This window comes from Dendrobates tinctorius, unplaced genomic scaffold (assembly GCF_039654945.1).
Source record: "Dendrobates tinctorius isolate UK_male_01 unplaced genomic scaffold, ASM3965494v1 ptg000150l, whole genome shotgun sequence".
NCBI lineage: Eukaryota > Metazoa > Chordata > Amphibia > Anura > Dendrobatidae > Dendrobates > Dendrobates tinctorius.
This window is the reverse complement of record NW_027361817.1, coordinates 527,139-551,396: the sequence shown is the minus strand read 5'-3', so window position 1 is coordinate 551,396 and position 24,258 is coordinate 527,139. Positions and strand designations below refer to the sequence as shown.

The window sequence follows — 24,258 nt, the reverse complement described above, 5'->3', positions numbered from 1 at the left end:
ATCCGGACCATGCGCTCCAGCTAGGAGTGAGCCTTAACTCTGCTCATCCTCCAGCTCCCCTTCTCATGTCCACAAACTTCCCTGCACAGAGTGCCCTAACTTACCTCCTCCCGACCACAGAGAGCAGCTCCTCAGCAGTCAGGTTCAGAGGTCTCCCTGCTGGCCTGGAGTGGGAAATGTGTTGTGTGTTGGTTTCACTGCTAGAGAGATCCTTCGTTGCTCCCAAGCATGACAACACACTCCTTAGGAGGACGGTAATGCCACAGTGGCGACCGTACTCTTGGGGACGCCACAAGTGCACTGAGGCCCAGCCACTGCTGGATGATGCTGCTGGTACATTGACCCAGACCACTACATTCCCCTCGCACTCTACACAGCCAGAATATGACCCAGAGGAAACTCAGGTTCCCCTTCCTGCATACTATACCACCTTACACGGTGACAAAGAGGAAGGTGCAGATGAAAGTGCAGGTTCCTTGAGCAGGTGGGGGGGCATACTCATGGGCGATGGCACTGGCACAGGGCACTGCATAGTATGCAAAAGTGTCTCTGTCGGTGGGAGGGCCTAAACAGCCAAGTGCAGTGAGATGGAAGATGGGGACGACAAGGAGTTCAGAGTAGTGCAGGGATTCCCTAGCAAGGAGACTTATGTAATCGTTTTCAATGTTGGGACAGCAATTTCTGGGGAGCACTATACTCTGGTGAATGATATATGGGGGCCCCATTATACACTGGAGCATTCCAAAGGTGGACATCAGACACTGGAGCAGCATTTACAGGGCCCATTATACACTAGAGCAGTAGAAATGGGGCCCATTATATATGGAGCATTATTTGGGCCCATAAGACAGTGGAGCTTCATCCATGGGGACCAACATATACTGTAGCATTATGTGGAGCTCATCATATACGGTTTGAAACATTATATGGGACCAATGATTCCGTTAGGAGAAATATATGGGCCTCATTACTCTGTATAGCGCACTAAGCGCTGGCAATAATACTGTATGGAGTTATATACTGTCCGTTTTTGGAGGTATTGGAGAATTTAAAATGGATATCAGTCATGAGATGTAAGAAGCGAAGTATTTGTCATTGTACTATACTGCTATTTCTCTGCTGTATCGGAGCATCATGAGTTGTGGTATGTGTTAAAGGGGCACGCTTTGGCCCTGGGCCCACGAAAACCTGGAGCTAGCCCTCCCCGCCCACAACTGTAGCCAAATAACCCCCATTTTTCAGTGCATAACTAGTATTATGAAGAAAATTAAGGTTGACAAGCTTCAGTAACAAGAATTTATGCTTTTGGCATTCAAATGGGCACTGTAGGTGTGTTTCCTGTCCTCCTCTCACTGCCGACTTTAATTCTCCATTGACTTACATTGGGTTTCATGTTTCGGTCCGACCCCGAGTTTTCCCTATAGTCGGCCGATTTTGCTCGACTCGACTTTTGGAAAAGTCGTGTTTCATGAAACGAAACTCGACCCTAAAAAAGCAAAAGTCGCTCAACACTACTAGACAGGCTAGGTGGGCCTTGTTTTTCACACGTTTTGATTTTGTGGTCTCTTTTCTTCCAGGCACTAAGAATGTCAAGGCAGACACCCTCGCTAGGAGTTTCTTTGCGGATTCTCCTATTGTGACCAAGCCTGCTACCATCTTAGGTGAGGGGGTAGTTCTTTCTGCCATCCCGCCCGATTTGAGACGTGTTCTGGAAGAGTTTCAGGAGGACAAACCTGAGCGTTGTCCCATTGGAAAATTGTATGTTCCTGACCAGTGGAGGAAGAGAGTAATGTCTGAGGTTCATTGCTCCGCATTGGCTGGTCAACCTGGTATTTTTGGTACTAGAGATTTGGTGAGTCGGTCTTTTTGGTGGCCCGCCTTGTCTCGTGATGTCAGGAATTTTGTGCAGTCCTGTGGGACTTGCTCCCAGTCTAAACCTTGTTCTCACTCTAGTGGGTTGTTGATGCCTTTGCCGGTGCCCAGGAGGCCATGGACCCATATTTCAATGGATTTTATCTCTAATATGCCTGTCTCTCAGAGAATGACTGTTATTTGGGTGATTTGTGATAGGTTCTCTAAGGTGGTCCATCTTGTACCACTCCCTAAGTTGCCATCTTCCTCAGAGTTGGTGCCCTTGTTTTTGCAACAGGTGGTTCGCTTGCACGGGATTCCTGAGAACATTGTATCTGACAGAGGAGTTCAGTTTGTTTCTAGATTTTGGAGGACTTTCTGTTCCAAGCTGGGAATTCAGTTGTCCTTCTCCTCTGCGTTTCACCCTCAGACCAATGGGCAGACGGAGAGAACAAACCAGACTTTGGAGTCGTATTTGAGATGTTTTATTTCTGCTGATCAGGATGATTGGGTTTCATTTTTGCCCTTGGCCAAATTTGCTTTAAATAATAGAGCTAGTTCTGCCACTTTGATGTCACCTTTTTTTTGTAACTTTGGGTTACATCCTCGATTCTCTTCAGGGCTGGTGGAGTCTTCTGCCTGCCCCGGTGTTGACACTGTGGTGGAGAGAATGCACCAGATCTGGGACCAAGTGGTGGATAAGTTGTCTCTCTCCCAGGAAAAGGCCCAGTGGTTTTCCAACCGGCATAGGACCATTGGTCCCCGGTTTAAGGTGGGTGATATGGTTTGGTTGTCATCAAAGAATATCTCTATGAAGGTGGCTTCTCCAAAGTTTAAACCTAGATTTATTGGACCTTACAAGATTTTGGAGATTCTTAATCCGGTCTCTTTTCGATTGGCTCTTCCTGTTACATTCAAGATCCATAACGTGTTTCATAAGTCTCTGTTAAAGAGGTTTGTTGAGCCAGTAGTTCCTGTGGTGGCACCTCCTGACCCTGTATTGGTTGAAGGTAATGTGGAATATGAGGTTGAGAAGATACTGGATTCTCATCTGGCTAGACGGAGACTCCAGTATTTGGTTAAATGGAAGGGTTATGGCCAGGAGGATAATTCTTGGGTCCCTGCATCCAATATTCATACCAAAAGATTGGTTCGTGCTTTTCATCGGGCCCATCCTGATCGCCCTGGTGGCATGGATGAGGGTTCGGTGACCCCTCCTCAAGGGGGAGGTACTCTTGTGAGTTCATTCTCCCCTTCACCTTTAATGTCTGATGAACTACCTCTGCTGGTGAAGACAGGTAGTGAAATTGATTGGGATGGGAAGAACTTGTCATCTGAACAGGCGGAGTGTGATTGGACATCTGGAATTTCTGAGTGGATATAAGGCAGCCGACGCCCTGCAGGGCTGCTGGTGATCCTTTCTGCTCTGAGCTCAAGCATCCAGTTTAGTTCCTGTCTACTAAAAGCTAAGTTTTTGCCCTGCTGTTATTCCATGAGATTTTGTCTGTTTCCTTAGTGTTTGTATTCAGCCAGTCCTGTTGGGACTGGCTGAATTCCATTTTTGTCTCTGATCAGTTGATCTCTTTGCTCTGTTTTCAGAATATACCTGAGCGCTGATATAGTGATTTTGAAGTCTAGCGACTTCAGGGCCTTTTTCCCTATCAGATGGTTGGGACATTTTTGGTAGGGTTTTTTGCAGATTGCAGCCAGCATCTTTTCTGTCCTGTCCTATCTAGTTAGTTGGGCCCCATCGTTTGCTCAGCCTGTCTTTCTGTCTGTGTTTGTGTTTTCATCTGTTTTTCACCGACAATACATGTTGGGGGCTGTCTATTGCTTTGGGGTCTGCTCTGGGGCAGTTTAGATTTCCCCTTTCTTTCTTTAGGCTTATTTAGTTCTCTGACTGTGAACGACGGGTCTAGGGCACCGCAGGAACCCCCCATGGCTACTGTTAGTTGTGGTGTATAGGATCAGGGGTCTGCAATCCGATAGCTACCAACCTCTCCGGTTTTCTGGACTTAGCTTGTATTTTTGTTTTCTCCTCCTCCGGTGACTCATTCATAACAGTCTCCTCTTGTAGCACCTTTGGCGTGAAGTACTCCTAGTACTGAGTTTCACTGGAGTTCCTCCTGACAGATGTTACCAAGAACCATACTTTTACGGCAGACAGCTATATCCTGCTTCGTGGACTCCTTACTCCTGAGTCCCGGCTCACTATCCAAGTTGCTGTTGTGCCCCCAAGTCCTATATGGGAGTAGTGCTTTTACAGCTCACTACTCCACCGGTGTCTGCTGCAGGACCATTAGTATCCATACAACCTCGGGGACCGGGCCCCGGCCTTGTGCATAGAACTTCTAGGCAGGGTTCTCTCCTAACCCACGTCCTCTGTTCCCTTTTACTCCTTCATTCCGTACTAGTCTCTCCTTCTTATGGAAACTCAGGTTTCAGTTCAATGTCTTTCTCCTTCTTTCCTTTCCCGTGCCAGCAGACGCAGATCACTGAGGTCTGCTGCAGCACCTCCTTCCTCCATCCCTCTTCCAGGGATCTTCTCTCCTCACTCTCTGACTGACTGACCTGAAATCCTAAACCTTCCCACTCTTTTATGTATTCTAACTCCACGCGCCTCCCAGCACGTTTCGTGTTCCAAGCAGGGAGCCACCAAAAGTGCTCTGCTACACTCCAAGCAGGGAGCCGCAATGTGGCTTTGCTGAACTACTGTGTTGTGTGGGATCCAGGTGTTGGAGTGTGGTCAGGAGCCTCCAACCTACCTGGATTGTGGGGTACCACACCTCAGGAGGAGGTGCAGTACCTCTGTGGCAACTGAGCCCTCAGGGGTGCCACATTCCCCCCGTTAAACACAGCACGTCTGCGGGCTGCAAGGTAAGCAGAGTTAACAGTACAGGAACATACAAAATTTTGAAATGCTGAACAAACATTTCTTATCTAATCTTCTCAATATGAGAGGCACTCATCCTTGAACGTTGCAAACAATTCTTAATTAACTATCTAAAGTCTTAATTCAAAAGTGCAAGTTTCATCATGAACCTATTTCTTCATCATCTTTCCTTTTTCACATTTTCTACCTTGCTGTCATTAGCTTAAAGTGATAACCGTTGATACCTGGTTCACCACCTACATCTTCCAAATCTACATTCTTTATTCAAATCTCTCATCTCTTTATTAAAACATTCCTACATCTTATATGAAAGCTATCATAAACACATTATCAGATACTTCACATTAAAACTTTCAATAATTCTTGTAAGTGCTGGACACCACTCCCAACCGAGATCTCTTGCAGTGTCCTTTGATTGGATGAGGTAGAGGCTCCAGATGAGGTAGACGCTATCTTCGAAAAGTGTCCATGTAAAACCAAAAGAGGGCATCTAAAGAGGTGCAAACTATGTACAATAACAGTTCTGGACCATTCAGCGTTCATGATCTCTGCAGTTCAAGTGTGAAAGCTGCCATTATAACTGGGCAACAACTGTGAAAACAAAACTAAACCACAATGATCAAAAATAGGAAACAAAAGCCACAACGGTGCAAATACCCTCCTGGTTAACAAGAGTTATTTTAAAGAAGCATCTTGACTAGTTGTTGTCCCCTCCTGCGGTTTCTGGACTGGAACTGCTTCCAAGGGAGATACTTTGGGTTTCTTCATCCTGTCGCTGGTTGCTTGCCTTAGGGCATGGTGGTAACAGCTGCAGTAAAGGGAAACCATGATGCATATCAATGCCCATCAGCTGTTCTCCATTGGTGGGTGGTTCTGTTACCCTGGTGCGGGCCTAACATCCAGGGAGGCTGCAGCCTGTTGGCGTTGGTAGGCGGCTACACGGGGGCTTTGCAGCCAAGGGATCTCGATGTCACTATCCCAAAGCGACCTAGACTCCTCCCAGCCCTGAAGATGCCGGATCGTGCGTGCCTGCTCCAGCCGTACCCTTCTCAGTAGGGACCTCTTCCACCTTCCCATCTCCGACAGCCTAGTGTCCCCAGCTGATTCTTCCAGCTGCCCCATTTTGAGTTCCTGCAAGCCAGTCTCCGACAACGTGAATTCAGGGTATAACCCATTAGGAGGGCCGTGGTATATACCTGGCACCTCCCGGCGGCGCTGTCTCTGCTCTGGTGCAGGCATGGTGGCAGCGGGTGCCGTTCGGTGGGATACTGGAAACGGCGGTGGAGTTAATGGCGGCTCCGGGTCCGCAGGGGTCTCTGAAGGGACCTGAGCGGCCGCGTCAGGTCCAGACAGGAGCTCTTCCTCCTTCGGTGGTAGCGGCAGAGAGGGAACACTATACGCTGCCAGTGGTATGGCAGCAGTTGCAGGCTCCGCAAGGTCTGCTTGGTAAAGATCCAGTGCAGCCGCTGCGGGTACCGGTGTCGCGGGTACCGCAGGTGTAGGCCGCTCCTGGGCGCGCTGCAGATTCAAAGTCCATAGCGCTTCCTGCCTCAGTTGCAGGTGGCGCGTCAGCTGGGCTATTTCGTCCTCCAGCTGCTGGCGGTTCATCTCGGACACTGGGTTGGAGCCTTCAGCCATGGCGCCAGGGAGATCCAGCATAACCTCCTTGCGCTCCGCAGGCTTCCTCCCGTCTCCTTCCAAGATGGCGTTCTGGCGTTCTTCTTCCTGTCTGGGCTCTTTTCCTGCCACTGGCTTCCGCTCCTCCTTCTTGGGGCGGCGTCTTCTTCCAACTTCTCCATACCAAGCCAGTATATGAACCCCTCGGGGGGTGGGCCATGTCGCTATCACATAATAATTCAGGCAGGGGAGGCCCAGGACAGTTCATGGTCTTTTCTTAGGACCTTCCAGGTTGTCAGGCCTTCTTCACCACGCCAGCAGCCATTTTTAACATTCATTTCACAGTCTATCAAATTGGGTCTTCTGCACATTTTCAAAAACCTCAAGTCTCAGGCACACAGAACCCGATGGCATCGAGTCTCGTCATCCTGTTTGTGATGCCAAGTTTTGGGTCGCCCTCCCAGGGCAGTGGGGTACTCGGTACCGGGCCGGTGTCGGTGGGATGTGTCACAGCAGCGGCGACCCGGTTCGTGGCCCTGGGCGCCCTATTTATGGGGGAAGTTGGAATGGTGGAATGTAGTTAATGGAATAGTTCGTGACGCCACCTGTGGTGTTCGGCAAGTGAGATGTAAAGCCGACGCTGCATGCAGATCCACTGGGACTGATGGTGTGTTGCAGCCAAGATGGTGAAGCTCCCCACAGGTGGAGCTGTAGTCCCAAGGCAGTGTAGATGTAGGGGTAGAGGAGAGGCACAGGCGGTGTAGAAGCTGGTGCCCCGATATAGTGGCAACGGGTGTGTTAGCTCAGGAATAACTGGAGGACACCAGGGCATGTAGTTCCAAAGCTTTACTCACAGTCTGTAATACACACAGGTGCCTGCCTCTGTGCTGTGTCCTCCGGGTCAGGGACTCAGTCAACCTCCAGGTCAGATGGAATGCTCCTTTCCAACACTCCGCCAACATGTGCCTTTCTGAACATTTCCTCTTACAGCGCCTTTGGTGTGAAGTACTCCTAGTACTGAGGTACACTGGAGTTCCTCCTGACAGATGTTCCCAAGAACCATACTTGTACAGCAGACAGCTGTAGCCTGCTTCGGGGACTCCTTACTCCTGAGTCCCGGCTCACTATCCAAGTTGCTGTTGTGCCCCCAAGTCTTAGATGGGAGTAGTGCATTTACAGCCCACTACTCCACCGGTGTCTGCTGCAGGACCATTAGTATCCATACAACCTCGGGGACCGGGCCCCGGCCTTGGGCTTAGAACTTCTAGGCAGGGTTCTCTCCTAACCCACATCCTCTGTTCCCTTTTACTCCTTCGTTCTGTACTAGTCTCTCCTTCTTATGGAAGCTCAGGTTTCAGTTCAATGTCTTTCTCCTTCTTTCCTTTCCCGTGCCAGCAGACCCAGATCACTGAGGTCTGCTGCAGCACCTCCTTCTTCCATCCCTCTTCCAGGGATCTTCTCTCCTCACTCTCTGACTGACTGACCTGAAATCCTAAACCTTCCCGCTCTTTTATGTATTGTAACTCCACCCGCCTCCCAGCACGTTTCGTGTTCCAAGCAGGGAGCCACCAAAGGTCCTCTGCTATACTCCAAGCAGGGAGCCGCAATGTGGCTTTGCTGAACTACTGTGTTGTGTGGGATGCAGGTGTTGGAGCGTAGTCAGGAGCCTCCAACTTACCTGGATTGTGGGATACCACACCTCAGGAGGAGGTGCAGTACCTCTGTGGCAACTGAGCCCTCAGGGGCGCCACATGTACTCTAGATAATGATTTCTACAATCAATCAAGACTTCTTACTTAGAGATTTAAAAACGGGGTTACCCTAGAAAAATTATTTCAGTGGCCTATCAACGAGCAAGAGGACATAGTCAGGATACCCTACTTACTCATTGCCAAAACCAACGAGATTCCCAAATTAGGTTCATTATGAACTATAATAATCGCTGGGACCAGGTGCGAAAAATCCTCAAAAATCATTGGGACATTCTCACTATGGACTCTCAAACTGCTTCTTTTATTAGTTCACAACCCAAGATGACTGTTAAGATGGGCACCTAATTTGAGGGATATTTTGACTAATAGTCATTTTGTGCGGCCCACCACGAGATTAAATCGTGGCATACGTCTCAGGGGATCTTTTTCGTGTGGGGAATGCAGTGTTTCTCCTGTCATGCCCAACACCAAGGTTTTTTTATTAACCCACTTGACACTAAATCATATCCACTAAGATCATATATTAATTGCAAAACTAAAAATGTTATCTATGCAATTAATTGCCCGTGTCATAGGGTTTATGTGGGCCAAACTTCCCAGGAATTAAGGAAAAGAGCGCAAAAACACCTTTCGACTACACATCTGGCGGCCTCTGACCTTAAGAAGGGTAAGGTGCTTACTCCAGTGGCATCTCACTTTTTGAACCAACATGGTAGTAGCACTAACAACATTCAATTTTTTGGTTTGCAGAGAATCACTGGAACTGGGAGAGGAGAAAACCTTCATAGACGCTTACTTCAAGTAGAAGCGCGCTGGATTTACAACCTGCAAAGCATTTCCCCCTTGGGTCTTAATGGAGAATTACTTTTCACCAGCTTTCTGGGATGAATTCCCATAGGATTTGAACTCTTTTCAAAAAATTCTTCTGGTTTAATATATATATTTATATCCGATGTTTGATCATGTTCTTTCCGATGCTTTCAGAATATCACCTGTGAAGACTGTAGTTTAGGGCTATATGGGACCTTATAGAGAGAGAGAGAGAGAGAGATTCCAGAATGCAATTCAGGGTTAATTTCCTTGGCAGAGTAAATCTGCCGGGCATGCGCAATTGAAAATAGCAGTCCGTCGCTCAGAAAAAATGTTTCAGAGTCCATCTCCTCCGCCCGGGAGTCGCTAAAATACTGACGGATCCGTCAGAAAACGGAAGCGACGGACGATCTTCAGTCAAAATACGCCGCTAATGCAAGTCAAAGGGGTAAAAAACGGATCCCCTGTGTGCTGCCTGGGGCCCCGTTTTTGATTGTTCTCTAAAGCGTGAAAAATCTGATCTACAGCAGCTGGGGTATATTCCGGCCCAGAGGGGTATAAACTGGCCTAGGCCAATTTAACTCCGGATATATTCTGAGCGGGGGGGTTAATCTGGCCTGTTACACCAACACAGCCGCCGACACAGCAGGAATCCAGAGCCAGACATCCAGCGGTCTTCCATTCCGCTCTGACTCCTGCTCAGCAATCACGGCGAGCCAGGCATCCTGCTCAGACTAGTCCTGCGAGCCTGGATGTTGCTGCCACCTCTGGTGCAGCAATGGTAGCGCAACCTGCTCTGCAGGGAACCGCTCCAGAGGCTAAGTCCTCGTGCCGTGTTACTGGGCATGCCCGCAACTTGTCCTCTCAGTGGAGAGCAGAGGTCACATGTGCAGGTCCTGTGTTGGATCTGATTGGTCCTTCCCAAAGTACTGGAAGGTCTCTGAAGCTCATGGCTATAAAAAGCCCGCATGGCGGCTCGGCCATGCGCTAGTGTAGCATATTATGCTGTGTGTGTATGGTGATGGATGCATGGACTGGTGACTGACTTATTATGAAACCCCTTCCCTTGGTTATTACGAATGGTGACAGTGTGTTGGGTTAGTCAGCTTCAGACTGTGGAAAGCTACATGCCACTGTGCTTACCGCACATACACTAGCGTCCGTCGGTGCCCGATTCTCCGGTAGCGACGCTTAGTGGCTACAGTTACCGCCGCGCTGCAGTAGCAGCAGTCATTGGTGTTCGCAGCTGCGATGCCACACGCCGGCAGCCTGTGAGGTTAACAGGTCTGGCATCTCCGCCTTATTTGTTATAGGGCGTCTCTGTGCGTTAAAAAGAGTCGCTCTCAGTGTTCAGGTGACGTTAACCCAAGCGCGGTACTGCACCTTCTGGTGTATCTGCCATTGTCCAGCAGCGGTCTTACCATCTACCGCACGGTGGACCCCGGGCGGCGAACGCACCTCCCATTATTTATATCTGGTGCGTTCCGCCGACCCTAACATTACACTAGCACCAGGGTCTGGCTGGTAATGGCAGACGTGCAGCAGTTGCAGCGCTATATTTGGCAGCTGGAGAGCAGGTTGGTGGCTATTGAGAGCGCCAACTCAGCTGCGAATGCTGCACTAGCTGCTGCTCAGACAGTTGCTGAGGCTCTCACACGTGTACCCACACTTTTGCCCCCGCCGACAATTACTCGCCTCCCGCTTCCCGACAAGTTTTCGGGTGACAGCGCCACCTGTAGGGAATTCGTGAGCCAGTGCTCAATTCAGCTCGAGTTACTGGCTGCACGGTTTCCTACAGAGCGGGCTAAGGTGGGCTTTATTGTTTCACTCTTGTCTGGCCAGGCATTACAGTGGGCTACACCGTTGTGGGAACGTGATGATCCTGTGGTTCAGGGTGCTGCTCAGTTCCTCGCGGCCCTGAAGCAGGTCTTTTTGGGAACACGGATCACACACGACACCTCTCTCCAGCTACTGTCCCTGTCACAGGGGTCACTCTTGGTCAGCCATTATGCCCTCCGGTTCCGGACACTGGCTTCCGAATTAGAGTGGTCGGACAAAGCTTTAGTCCCGGTGTTTTGGAGAGGGTTAGCTGAGCACGTAAAAGATGCTCTAGCTACTAGAGAAGTTCCCACAAGTCTGGAGGAATTGATTGCAGTTGCCACCAGCATTGACCTCCGGTTTACGGAGCGCGGGCTGGAACGTGCACAATCCAGACGAAGGGTTAATTTGGCTCCCACATTCACCGAGCCTCTAATATACCCCGCACAGGAGCTTTCTCCCTCCGAGCCTATGGAGGTGTCTTGTACCGGCTCAAAGCCACGGCCGATGCGAAGCTCTGTACGATGCTATCAGTGCCAACAGTTTGGCCACCCGGCTAGCACGTGTCCACTGCGGGCAAAAAAACATCCACGTCCAGTGGCCGTAGGTGGTGGGCAGTCCAATACGAAACCCTTCTCACCCAAACTGGTATTCCGGGGCATTTTAGACAGTGGGTCCTCCACCTGGGAGGCAGAGGTTACCGTGGATTCCGGGGCCGAGGGGAACTTTATGTCTTCTACCTTCGCCCAGAAACACGCCATTCCCCTGGTACTATTACCTCAGCCTCTGACTATCAGGGTGGTTAACGGAGCACCGTTACCATCCCAGGTGACCCATCAGACAGCTCCACTTGGGCTCTCTATCGCACCCTCCCACCGTGAGACTCTGTCCCTGCTCATCTTGCCAGATGGCATCGATCAGGTGCTTCTCGGTTGTTCCCTGTTTCCGTTGCCACTCTCCTCATATTGAGTGGGCAACAGGGAAGATACTGGCTTGGAGCAAAGACTGTAAGGGAAGGTGGCTGAGGGGTAGCCTTCAGGTGGCTTCCACTGAAGTGCCTGCGGATCTCTCCACGCTACCTAAACCCTACCACCAGTACGCGAATGTCTTCTCTAAAAAATCTGCGGAGACGCTCCCGCCGCACCGTCCATACGATTGCCCGATAGACCTCATGCCAGGCAAAGAACCTCCTAGAGGCTGTGTGTATCCACTATCTCTCCCTGAGACAGAAGCTATGTCACAATATATCCGGGAGAACCTGGTGAGAGGCTTTATCAGGAAGTCGGTGTCGCCGGCTGGTGCGGGGTTCTTCATAGTTCAGAAGAGCGGAGAGTTACGTCCCTGCATTGACTACAGAGGTCTCAATGCCATAACTATAAAAAATAAATACCCTCTTCCGCTGATCTCTGAATTGTTTGACAGGTTGTGAGGGGTCCGGATCATTACCAAACTAGATCTGCGGGGGGCATACAACCTGATTCGCATTCGCGAGGGAGACGAGTGGAAGACGGCCTTTAATACCAGGGATGGCCACTATGAATATCTGGTCATGCCCTTCGGCCTGTGTAATGTGCCTGCTGTCTTCCAAGACTTCGTCAATGACGTCTTCCGCGACATGCTCTCAACCTCAGTGGTGGTCTATCTGGATGACATCCTCATTTTCTCGCCAGATTTGACTACCCACCGGAGAGATGTCTGCAGGGTCTTCGACCGTGTACGGGCGAATTCTCTGTTCGCCAAGCTGGATAAGTGCCAGTTTGAGCAGGAGTCCTTGCCGTTCCTGGGCTACATCATCTCGGCCCAGGGATTGGCTATGGATCCAGCCAAACTGCAAGCGGTAATGGACTGGCAAGAACCTCATTCACTCAAAGCGGTGCAGCGCTTTCTGGGGTTCGTGAGCTATTACCGCCAGTTTATACCGCACTTTTCCACACTGGTAGCTCCTTTGGTTGCTCTCACCAGAAAAGGAGCTAACCCCAACGCTTGGTCTGAACAGGTCTCCAAGGCCTTCTCGACTATAAAATCTAATTTTGCTGGCGCTCCCATCTTACATCATCCCGATGTGAACAAGCCCTTTTTACTGGAGATAGATGCCTCTTCTGTCGGTGCAGGAGCAGTCCTTTTCCAAAAGGATGCTCAAGGTCGGAAGCATCCCTGCTTCTTCTTCTCAAAGACCTTCTCACCGGCAGAGAAGAATTACTCCATCGGTGACAGGGAGCTGCTAGCCATGAAGTTGGCCTTTTCAGAGTGGAGACATCTCCTGGAGGGGGCTCGGTTTCCCTTCCAGGTATATACGGACCATAAAAATCTGGTCTATTTAAAGACGGCCCAGCGCCTGAACTCCCGTCAGGCTAGGTGGTTGCTCTTCTTTTCCCGCTTCCGCTTCACCCTGCACTACCTCTCTGGAGAGAAGAACGTCCGTGCGGATGCTCTCTCACGCTCGGTGGTCTCAGCGGAAGAAGGGGAGGCTGAGCCTTGGTTAATTCTCCCGCCGGAGAGTTTTACGACCGTGGCTCCAGTTGCTCTCGAGTCAGTGCCACCAGTGCCTCCTCAGCTACGGCCGGAGGTCCTCGCCTGGGCACATGCCTCCAGGGTGGGTGGTCATTTTGGCAATAAACAGACCACCGAACTCCTGGCAAGGTCATATTGGTGGCCACATATGGCTCGAGATGTCAAGGAATACGTGCAAGCATGCGTCTCGTGTGCTCGGAACAGACCCTCTAGACAGAGGCCGGCGGGGCTGCTGTATCCCCTGCCAGTGGTGGATAGACCATGGGAGATGGTTGGCATGGATTTCATAGTTAGCCTGCCCAAGTCTGGTGGCAGTACTGTCATCTGGGTGGTCACCGACCATTTTTCCAAAATGTTGCATCTGGTGCCACTCGCACGCCTGCCTTCCACTCGAGGTCTGGCCACTTTGTTCATTAAGCACGTATTCCGCTTGCATGGCATGCCGGACAAAATCGTGAGTGACCGAGGTCCCCAGTTTGCGTCTCGGTTTTGGAGGGAGCTCTGCAGCTTACTCAGCATCGAGCTAAATCTGTCCTCCGCCTACCATCCCGAGACGAATGGCTTGGTCGAGAGAGCCAATCAGACCTTGGTCACCTATTTACGGCATTTTGTCTCTGCCAGGCAGGATGACTGGGCATCCTTGCTACCTTGGGGTGAATTTGCCCTAAACAATGCGGTGGCTGATTCCACTGGACAGACGCCCTTCCTCTTAAACTACAGCCAACATCCACGCGTCCCTGTCCCGATGCCAGTGTCCTCCACTGACTCCAGGGTGGCAGACTGGGCAGTGGAGGCCAGGGACATCTGGGATCGCACTCAGGATGCTATCCATGCCTCTAAGGAGAGGATGAGGGCATCCGCCGACACGCATCAGCGACCCGCTCCAAGCTTCTCCCCTGGCGACATGGTGTGGCTCTCCACCCGAAACATTAAACTGCGGGTCGAGTCTCCCAAGTTCGCACCGCGATACATTGGACCATTCAAGGTCCTCGAGCGACTTAGCTCGGTGGTCTACCGCCTGGCTCTTCCTCCACATTTGGCCATTTCGGACGTGTTCCATATGTCCCTCCTCAAACCAGTTCACTTGGCTCGGTTTTCTGAGTCATCTGCCGGGTCATCAGACTTATCGTCTGACGAGTTTGAGGTTAACGCCATCATGGGGCGCAGGTTTGTCCATGGCAAAAAATTTTATTTGGTGGACTGGAAGGGTCATGGGCCCGAGGCACGGACCTGGGAGCCGGTGGAAAACATTCATGCACCACTCCTGATCGCGGCCTTTGAGCGCAGTGAGGCTCAGGGGGGGGGTAATGTTAGGCATCGGATTCCTGACACTGCACAGCAGGAATCCAGAGCCAGACATCCAGCGGTCTCCCATTCCACTCCGACTCCTGCTCGGCAATCACGGCGAGCCAGGCATCCTCCTCAGACTAGTTCTGTGAGCCTGGATGTTGCTGCCACCTCTGGTGCAGCAATGGTAGCGCAACCTGCTCTGCATGGAACCGCTCCAGAGGCTAAGTCCTCGTGCCGTGTTACTGGGCATGCCCGCAACTTGTCCTCTCAGTGGAGAGCAGGGGTCACATGCGCAGGTCTTGTGTCAGATCTGATTGGTCCTTCCCGAAATACTGGAAGGTCCCAGAAGCGCATGGCTATAAAAAGCCCGCATGGCGGCTCGGCCATGCGCTAGTGTAGCATATTATGCTGTGTGTGTATGGTGATGGATGCATGGACTGGTGACAGACTTATTATGAAACCCCTTCCCTTGGTTATTACGAATGGTGACAGTGTGTTGGGTTAGTCAGCTCCAGGTTGTGGCAAGCTACACGCCACTGTGCTTACCGCACCTACACTAGCGTCTGTCGGTGCCAGGTTCTTCGGTACCGACGCTTAGTGGCTACAGTTACCGCCGCGTTGCAGTAGCAGCAGTCATTGGAGTTCGTGGCTGTGACGCCACACCCCGGCAGCCTGTGAGGTTAACAGGTCCAGCATCTCCGCCTTATTTGTTATAGGGCGTCTCTGTGCGTTAAACAGAGTCGCTCTCAGCGTTCGGGTGACGTTAACCCGAGCGCCGTACTGCATCTTCTGGCGTATCTGCCATTGTCCAGCAGCGGTCTTACCATCTACCGCACGGTGGACCCCGGGCGGCGAACTCACCTCCCATTATTTATATCTGGTGCGTTCCGCTGACCCTAACACTCAGGACTGGAGCGTTCAGCTGCATAGAAATTCATGCAGCTTAAATGGGCTGTTTGGAACTCTTTATTTATGTAAAGCCGTTCATATTTGTGGGTAACTCTGTTGTACATTTGGAGTCAGGTTTGAATTTGATGTATACAGTGGGGAAAAAAAGTATTTAGTCAGTCAGCAATAGTGCAAGTTCCACCACTTAAAAAGATGAGAGGCGTCTGTAATTTACATCATAGGTAGACCTCAACTATGGAAGACAAACTGAGAAAAAAAAATCCAGAAAATCACATTGTCTGTTTTTTTTTCATTTTATTTGCATATTATGGTGGAAAATAAGTATTTGGTCAGAAACAAAATTTCATCTCAATACTTTGTGATATATCCTTTGTTGGCAATGACAGAGGTCAAACGTTTTCTGTAAGTCTTCACAAGGTTGCCACACACTGTTGTTGGTATGTTGGCCCATTCCTCCATGCAGATCTCGTCTAGAGCAGTGATGTTTTTGGCTTTTCGCTTGGCAACACGGACTTTCAACTCCCTCCAAAGGTTTTCTATAGGGTTGAGATCTGGAGACTGGCTAGGCCACTCCAGGACCTTGAAATGCTTCTTACGAAGCCACTCCTTCGTTGCCCTGGTGGTGTGCTTTGGATCATTGTCATGTTGAAAGACCCAGCCACGTTTCATCTTCAATGCCCTTGCTGATGGAAGGAGGTTTGCACTCAAAATCTCACGATACATGGCCCCATTCATTCTTTCATGTACCCAAATCAGTCGTCCTGGCCCCTTTGCAGAGAAACAGCCCCAAAGCATGATGTTTCCACCACCATGCTTTACAGTAGGTATGGTGTTTGATGGATGCAACTCAGTATTCTTTTTCCTCCAAACACGACAAGTTGTGTTTCTACCAAACAGTTCCAGTTTGGTTTCATCAGACCATAGGACATTCTCCCAAAACTCCTCTGGATCATCCAAATGCTCTCTAGCAAACTTCAGACGGGCCCGGACATGTACAGGCTTAAGCAGTGGGACACGTCTGGCACTGCAGGATCTGAGTCCATGGTGGCGTAGTGTGTTACTTATGGTAGGCCTTGTTACATTGGTCCCAGCTCTCTGCAGTTCATTCACTAGGTCCCCCCGCGTGGTTCTGGGATTTTTGCTCACCGTTCTTGTGATCATTCTGACCCCACGGGGTGGGATTTTGCGTGGAGCACCAGATTGAGGGAGATTATCAGTGGTCTTGTATGTCTTCCATTTTCTAATTATTGCTCCCACAGTTGATTTCTTCACTCCAAGCTGGTTGGCTATTGCAGATTCAGTCTTCCCAGCCTGGTGCAGGGCTACAATTTTGTTTCTGGTGTCCTTTGACAGCTCTTTGGTCTTCACCATAGTGGAGTTTGGAGTCAGACTGTTTGAGGATGTGCACAGGTGTCTTTTTATACTGATAACAAGTTTAAACAGGTGCCATTACTACAGGTAATGAGTGGAGGAAAGAGGAGACTCTTAAAGAAGAAGTTACAGGTCTGTGAGAGTCAGAAATCTTGATTGCTTGTTTCTGACCAAATACTTATTTTCCACCATAATATGCAAATAAAATGAAAAAAAAACAGACAATGTGATTTTCTGGATTTTTTTTTCTCAGTTTGTCTCCCATAGTTGAGGTCTACCTATGATGTAAATTACAGACGCCTCTCATCTTTTTAAGTGGTGGAACTTGCACTATTGCTGACTGACTAAATACTTTTTTTCCCCACTGTATGTAGTATGCATGTTGCATGCATGTAGTATATATGTGGTATATATGCAGTATGCATGTTGCATGCATGTAGTATATATGTGTTATATATGTAGTATGCATGTTGCATGCATGTGGTATATATGCAGTATGTATGTATGTTGCATGCATGTAGTATATATGTTGCATGTATGTAGTATGTACAGTCATGGCCAAAAGTTTTGAGAATGACACAAATATTATATTTTCACATGATCTGCTGGCCTCTGGTTTTTATGTGTGTTTGTCAGATGTTTTTATCACATACAGAAATATAATTGCAATCATATTATGAGTAGCAAAAGGTTATATTGACAGTTAGAATGAGTTAATGCAGCAAGTCAATATTTGCAGTGTTGACCCTTCTTCTTCAGGACCTCAGCTATTCTCCCTAGCAAGCTCTCAATCAACTTCTGGATCAAATCCTGACTGATAGCAGTCCATTCTTGCAAAATCAATGCTTTTATTTTGTCTGAATTTGAAGGTTTTTGTTTGTCCACCCGTCTCTTGATGATTGACCACAAGTTCTCAATGGGATTAAGATCTGGGGAGTTTCCAGGCCATGGTCCCAAAATCTCTATGTTTTGTTCCCTGAGCCATTTAGTTATCACCTTTGCTTTATGGCAAGGTGCTCCATCATGTTGAAAAAGGCATTGTTGATCGCCAAACTGCTCTTGGACGGTTGGGAGAAGTTGCTCTCGGAGGACATTCTGGTACCATTCTTTATTCATGGCTGTGTTTTTAGGCAAGACTGAGAGAGAGCCCATTCCCTTGGCTGAGAAGCAACCCCACACATGAATGGTTTCAGGATGCTTGACAGTTGGCATGAGACAAGACTGGTGGTAGCGCTCACCTGGTCTTCTCCGAATAAGCCGTTTTCCAGATGTCCCAAACAATCGAAAAGGGGATTCATCAGAGAAAATGACTTTACCCCAGTCCTCAGCAGTCCACTCCCTGTACCTCTTGCAGAATATCAGTCTGTCCTTGATGTTTTTTCTGGAGAGAAGTGGCTTCTTTGCTGCCCTCCTTGAGACCAGGCCTTGCTCCAAGAGTCTCCGCCTCACAGTGCGTGCAGATGCACTCACACCTGCCTGCTGCCATTCCTGAGCAAGCTCTGCACTGCTGGTAGCCCGATCCCGCAGCTGAAACACTTTTAAGAGACGGTCCTGGCGCTTGCTGGTCTTTCTTGGGCGCCCTGGAGCCTTTTTGGCAACAAGGGAACCTCTCTCCTTGAAGTTCTTGATGATGCGATAGATTGTTGACTGAGGTGCAATCTATCTAGCTGCGATACTCTTCCCTGTTAGGCCATTTTTGTGCAGTGCAATGATGACTGCACGTGTTTCTTTAGAGATAACCATGGTTAACAGAAGAGAAACAATGATGCCAAGCACCAGCCTCCTTTTAAAGTGTCCAGTGGTGTCATTCTTACTTAATCATGACAGATTGATCTCCAGCCCTGTCCTCATCAACACCCACACCTGTGTTAATGGAGCAATCACTGAAACGATGTTAGCTGGTCCTTTTAAGGCAGGGCTGCAATGATGTTGAAATGTGTTTTGGGGGATAAAGTTCATTTTCTAGGCAAATATTGACTTTGCAAGTAATTGCTGTTAAGCTGATCACTCTTTATAACATTCTGGAGTATATGCAAATTGCCATTAGAAAAAATGAAGCAGTAGACTTTGTAAAAATTAATATTTGTGTCATTCTCAAAACTTTTGGCCATGACTGTATGTAGCATGTAGTATGTATTTTTTTTTTTTTTTTGTACATTCAACACATAGGCCGGATGATGGGACTACTACTGTCCCATCATTGGCTAATGTGTCAATCACCGTCATGGTAGCAGGCATCGCACGATGGGACTTGTAGTCCCATCGGATGATCCTGCACAGACCCCCGCAGTCTGCTCAGACCCCCGCAGTCTGCTCAGACCCCTGGACAGTTGGCACAGACCATCGGCAGGCCAGCACAGCCCTCCGGCAGGCCGGCACAGCCCCCCGGCAGTCCGCACAAACCTCCGGGCTGTCGGTACAGACCACCGGCAGGCCGGCACAGCCCCCCGGCAGTCCGCACAGACCTCCGGGCAGTCGGTACAGACCACCGGCAGGCCGGCACAGCCCCCCGCAGCCTGCACAGACACCCGGACAGTCGGTACAGACCACCGGCAGGCCGGCACAGACCACCGGCAGTCCGTACAGACCCCCGGGCAGTCGGGACAGACCCCCGGAAGGTCCGTACACCCCCCCGAGAGGCTGTACAAGGACAGAAAAGGGTTTTTCTTATTCCGATACCAGACGTCCCATAGACTTGAATGGGACTTCCGGTATCGGAATCGGCGATACCCGATACTTTTTTCGTATCGGGCTGATACCATCCGATCCGATATTTTAGGGTATCGGATGGTATCGCTCAACACTACATATGAGGTAAAGATGCACAGCATTACTATTTGCTGGATGCACAAGTAGGGTTCCACATCAGATTACAGATTATTATTTTGTATTATCATTTTTAGAGCACCATAAATTCCATGTTGCTGTACATGTGAAAGGGGTTTGCATACCTAATACAAATATAAATTACAATCAACAAACTAACAAGAGGGAGAGGACCTCTAGTGGGTTTACAATATAAGGGTTTTTTTTCATTATTCTTATATTATGATGTGACCACTATATGGGGGATGTGTGGGACCATCAAATGGGGGCCTTCAATGGAGGCTATTTGTGGCCATCAAATGAGGAGCTGTTTGGGTCCATCAAATGAGGGGCTGTTTGGATCCATCAAATGAGGGGCTGTTTGGGTCCATCAAATGATGGGCTGTTTGGGTCCATCAAATGAGGGTCTATTTGGGTCCATCAAATGAGGGGTTATTTGGGTCCATCAAATGAAGGGCTGTTGGGTCCATCAAATGAGAGGCTGTTTGTGTCTATCAAACAAGGGGCTGTTTGGGTCCATCAAACGAGGGACTGTTTGGGTCCATCAAATGAGGGGTTATTTGGGCCCATTAAATAAGAAGCTGTGATCCTTTGGCTTGCACTAAAGATCATCATTCTCAGTAGCACATTCACCACTCTAATCATTACCTGTGCTGCTGAGAATAGCAACCTGCGTGCACTAAATGATCTATTAAAGACCATTCAGTGCGCAAATGAAGCCAAGACTGCCTGCGTATCCAGGCTATTACACAACTACAAATCAGCTACAACTAGTTGGACAGCAGTTGTTTTGGGCCACGGGTTGGCAGATATAAATGAACCTTTGGCTTAAACTTGTTAATTCATGTGTTTGAATTAAGAGCGTTTCGTGCGTAACAAGAAAAAAGAAATTTGCAATAACTCGGATATTTCAGAAATTCTTTTTATTTTCCTCTCTAGATGCCAGTGACAACATTTTCACATGGAATATCTTGGGGATTTAGAAATAGCCTTGTCTCAGAGCAGCCACCGGGACACGGTTGAACTTATCCCAGGCAGCCTGGACCTGAGGGGTGAATGCAGATCCCATCTTGGAGGCCAAGTCGATGGCCAGAACGTCTCCCAGAAGCTGTGGAAGAAAAGCAAACAGTTTATTAAGGATAATCCAAAGAGGACAACAGGAGATACAAGTGATTAGTTTAGGGGAAATATAACATAACATATGTGACATTGTGATGCTCGTCTAATATAATAAGATATATTAACATTCACACATATAGATTGGTTCACATGATAGTTCAATATTCAGATCACTGTGGATAAAGTACACCATTATGTAAAAAAGGACCTGCACCACTAGCCAGTAATACACGGTGGGAAGCTTTTTCACAACATTTTATCAAAAGGGAAGGAAATTATAAGTGAATGATGCTATAAATAATAGTAGCCTGCTGTCACAGGTAAGAATAAAGTAACATTTGCTTTTTGAGTGCAGTAGTGTCCAAGACTGAAAATATTATTATTATTATTATTTATATAGCACCATTGATTCCATGGTGCTGCACATGAGAAGGGGTTACATACAAATTACAGATATCACTTACAGTAAACAAACTTACAATGACAGACTGATACAAAGGGGAGAGGACCCTGCCCTTGCGGGCTTACATTTTACAGGATGGTGGTCAAGGAGACAGTAGGTTGGAGAGTTGCAGCAGCTCCTCTGTTGGGGAGGCGGTAGCACAGGTAGTGGTGAGGAGGCAGTGGGGTCATTGCATGCTGTAGGCTTTTCTGAAGAGGTGGGTTTTCAGGTTCCGTCTGAAGGATCCAAATGTGGTTGATAGTCGGAAGAGTTGGGCCAAAGAATTGCAAAGGGTGGGGGATATTGGGCAGAAGTCTTAGAGGCGATTGGGTGAGGAGTGAATAAGTGTGGTGAAGAGAAGGAGGTCTTGGGAGGGCCAGAGATTTCATGAGGGAAGATATCGGGAGATTAGTTCAGAGATATATGGAGGAGACAGATGGCCTTGTGGGTCAATATTAGTAATTTGAACTGGATACGCTGAGGGAATGGGAGCCAGTGAAGAGATTTGCAGAAGGGAGAAGCGGAGGAGTAACGAGGAGAGAGATGAATTACTCGGGCAGCAGAGCTAAGGATGGACTGGAGAGGTGCGAGAGTTTTAGCAGGGAGGACGCAGAAAAGGATGTTGCATTAGTCGAGGTGGGAGATGATGAGGGCATGCACAAGCATTTTAGTAGATTGAGGGTTGAGAAAAGGATGGATTCTGGAGATATTTTTGAGCTGGAGGTGACAGGAGGTGAAAAGAGCGGTTTGAAGGACAGGGCAGAGTCAAGGGTTACTCCGAGGCAGCAGAATTCTGGTCCCGGGGGAATGCGTGATGTCATTAATTGTGATAGATAGATCAGGTAAGGAAGATCTGTGAGATGGAGGAAAGATGATGCGTTCAAATTTGTCCACATTGAGTTTGAGGAAGCGAGAGGAGAAGAAGGAGGATGTTGCTGATAGACACTCCAGGATTCTGGACAGCAGAAAGGTGATGTCTGGGTCAGAAAGGTAGATCTGAATGTCATCAGCATAAATATAACCTTCTGTACGCCATTCAGCAGCTTTCAGTTTCATAGATAAGAATTTGCATGAGAAAACTGAAATATATTTTACTTTGTAATCGGTACTTCCTTACCTTGGAGTTCTCGGGGTCCACAAGGAGCTCCTGGGCATGGGATCTGCTGACGTCAGCCAGGTGCTTTTCCACATCATCCAGATGTTGGATGGCACTGGCAATAACTACGGTCACTTTCTAGCCATGAGCCCTAACTTTGGCATTGCCAGAGATAGCGGTGACATTGGACAGGTTTCCGAAGGAGCTGAAGAATTTCTTTGTCCAGGGGTACATGACCAGCAGCCTAGCGAGGAAAAAATAATGTATTACTACATACTGTATGTTTTAAGAAATGTAAAAAAATATCAATCATGCTATATTTTATGTATATAATATGAGTATAAATATATTTTTGAGGGAACAATATGGATAATGTTGACAATTAATGATCTATTTAGTTCAAAGTTTAACTGCAATAAACCCTGAGCTATTAATAGTATTGGATCTGTATGGGTATAATGGAGTTGCACAAAGTCTTAAAATTATGACTAAATGCAATGCACTAAAATAGTAAAATTTACTAATAAAAAAACATGTATACTTCGAACTCCTACATGAATCCAGCATAACTGCACGATAGTCCCTCTGGTTTTTGTGAACTGTGCTGCAGTGTTGATATTCTGACCACGCTCACGTGACAGTTGCAGCCAATCACAAACCTTAGCATTCACACGCTATCTGTGGCTGATGATTGATTGCAGCGGTCACATGACATGAGGGTAATCGTGATTCATGTGAGCTCGGACACCCACAACTACCCATGGACGAACACCACCCACCAATTATTTCAAAAAACACAATCCCCATTAAATACACCAGTCAAATAATGGATTTAATGGCCACAGCAGCCTTTTATTAACAAGTATTACAAACATTTATTTAACATTTCCAAGCCAAACAAATTTTCCCATAGGAGGTGGTCCTCGAAGCCCCAAAGTTTTAAAGCCACCAGTTCCCATAAAGTTCCACCTTGGCCCCAGGTTGAGTCTTACCCCCAGCCGTTCAACACCAGCTCGGAGGCATACCGTAGTCAACCCTGCCAAACCGAACCCATGACGGGTCCCCTGTTTATCCATCCATTCCACGGGATTAATTCACCCCGTCCACATAAATTCCCCCACAGGGAGTTCAGGACCTGTTAAGATCCCCCCCACCAATTCACCATTCCACCGATCCACCGACTTCGAGGACCTCCCCCCATGCCACCAACATAAATGTTCTGACCCCTTAAACATTTATGTCCCCCCACACTTTCAAACCGATTTCAATGCCCTCCTGAATGTTAAGGCACCACAAGTCATTCCCCACCGCATTCAGATACACCCCATCTGATCTCCAGAAACCACCTTCACCCGATTCCAGAGCTGAGTGACGAACCACCACGGCCCCATTCCTTGCCATGAAATGAGATATGGCCTTATTCACCTTTATTCTTGCTCTGTTTACCCCTTCCACCGACCGAGCTCCCCTCCATACTTTACGAAACACAATGTCAGACCAAATAACCACCACCTTCGGAAATTCTGCCCACAGCCTTAACATGTCAAATTTTATATCCTTAATCAACTCCCTACACGGCCTCGAACCCAGGTCATTACCACCCAAATGAATGACGACAACATTAGGAGCACGATCCAGACGTGCAAAACAATGAAATTCTGGAAGAAACTGCCTCCACACCATCCCTCTCTTTCCGTTCCAACGCAGAACCACTGTCTCACGAGGGAAGCCTAATTGACGCCCATCTGGCCGAACCGCTGCTCGAATAGCTGCCCAGAACACATACGAATGGCCCATTATCCAAGCGAGAGGTTGACCAAGCCCTGCAATAAAACATAAAAAACACCAGCAAATTTAAACCCAATCTAACAAGATGACGACCGCCAACATTAAACCAAATTTGGACGAACATAAGACCGAAATCTAGCCGATTCCCAACGTCCGATCCTTTTAAACACTTCGTCACCGAGGCCCAGTCTAGCCGCCTTCGTGG

At 48.5% G+C, this 24,258-nt stretch overlaps 1 pseudogene; it reads right to left on the bottom strand.

Annotated features, from left to right (window-relative positions):
* Positions 1-20,514: 20,514 nt before the first annotated feature.
* Positions 20,515-24,258, bottom strand: part of LOC141049823 (hemoglobin subunit beta-2-like) — a 30,717-nt pseudogene continuing 26,973 nt past the window's right edge.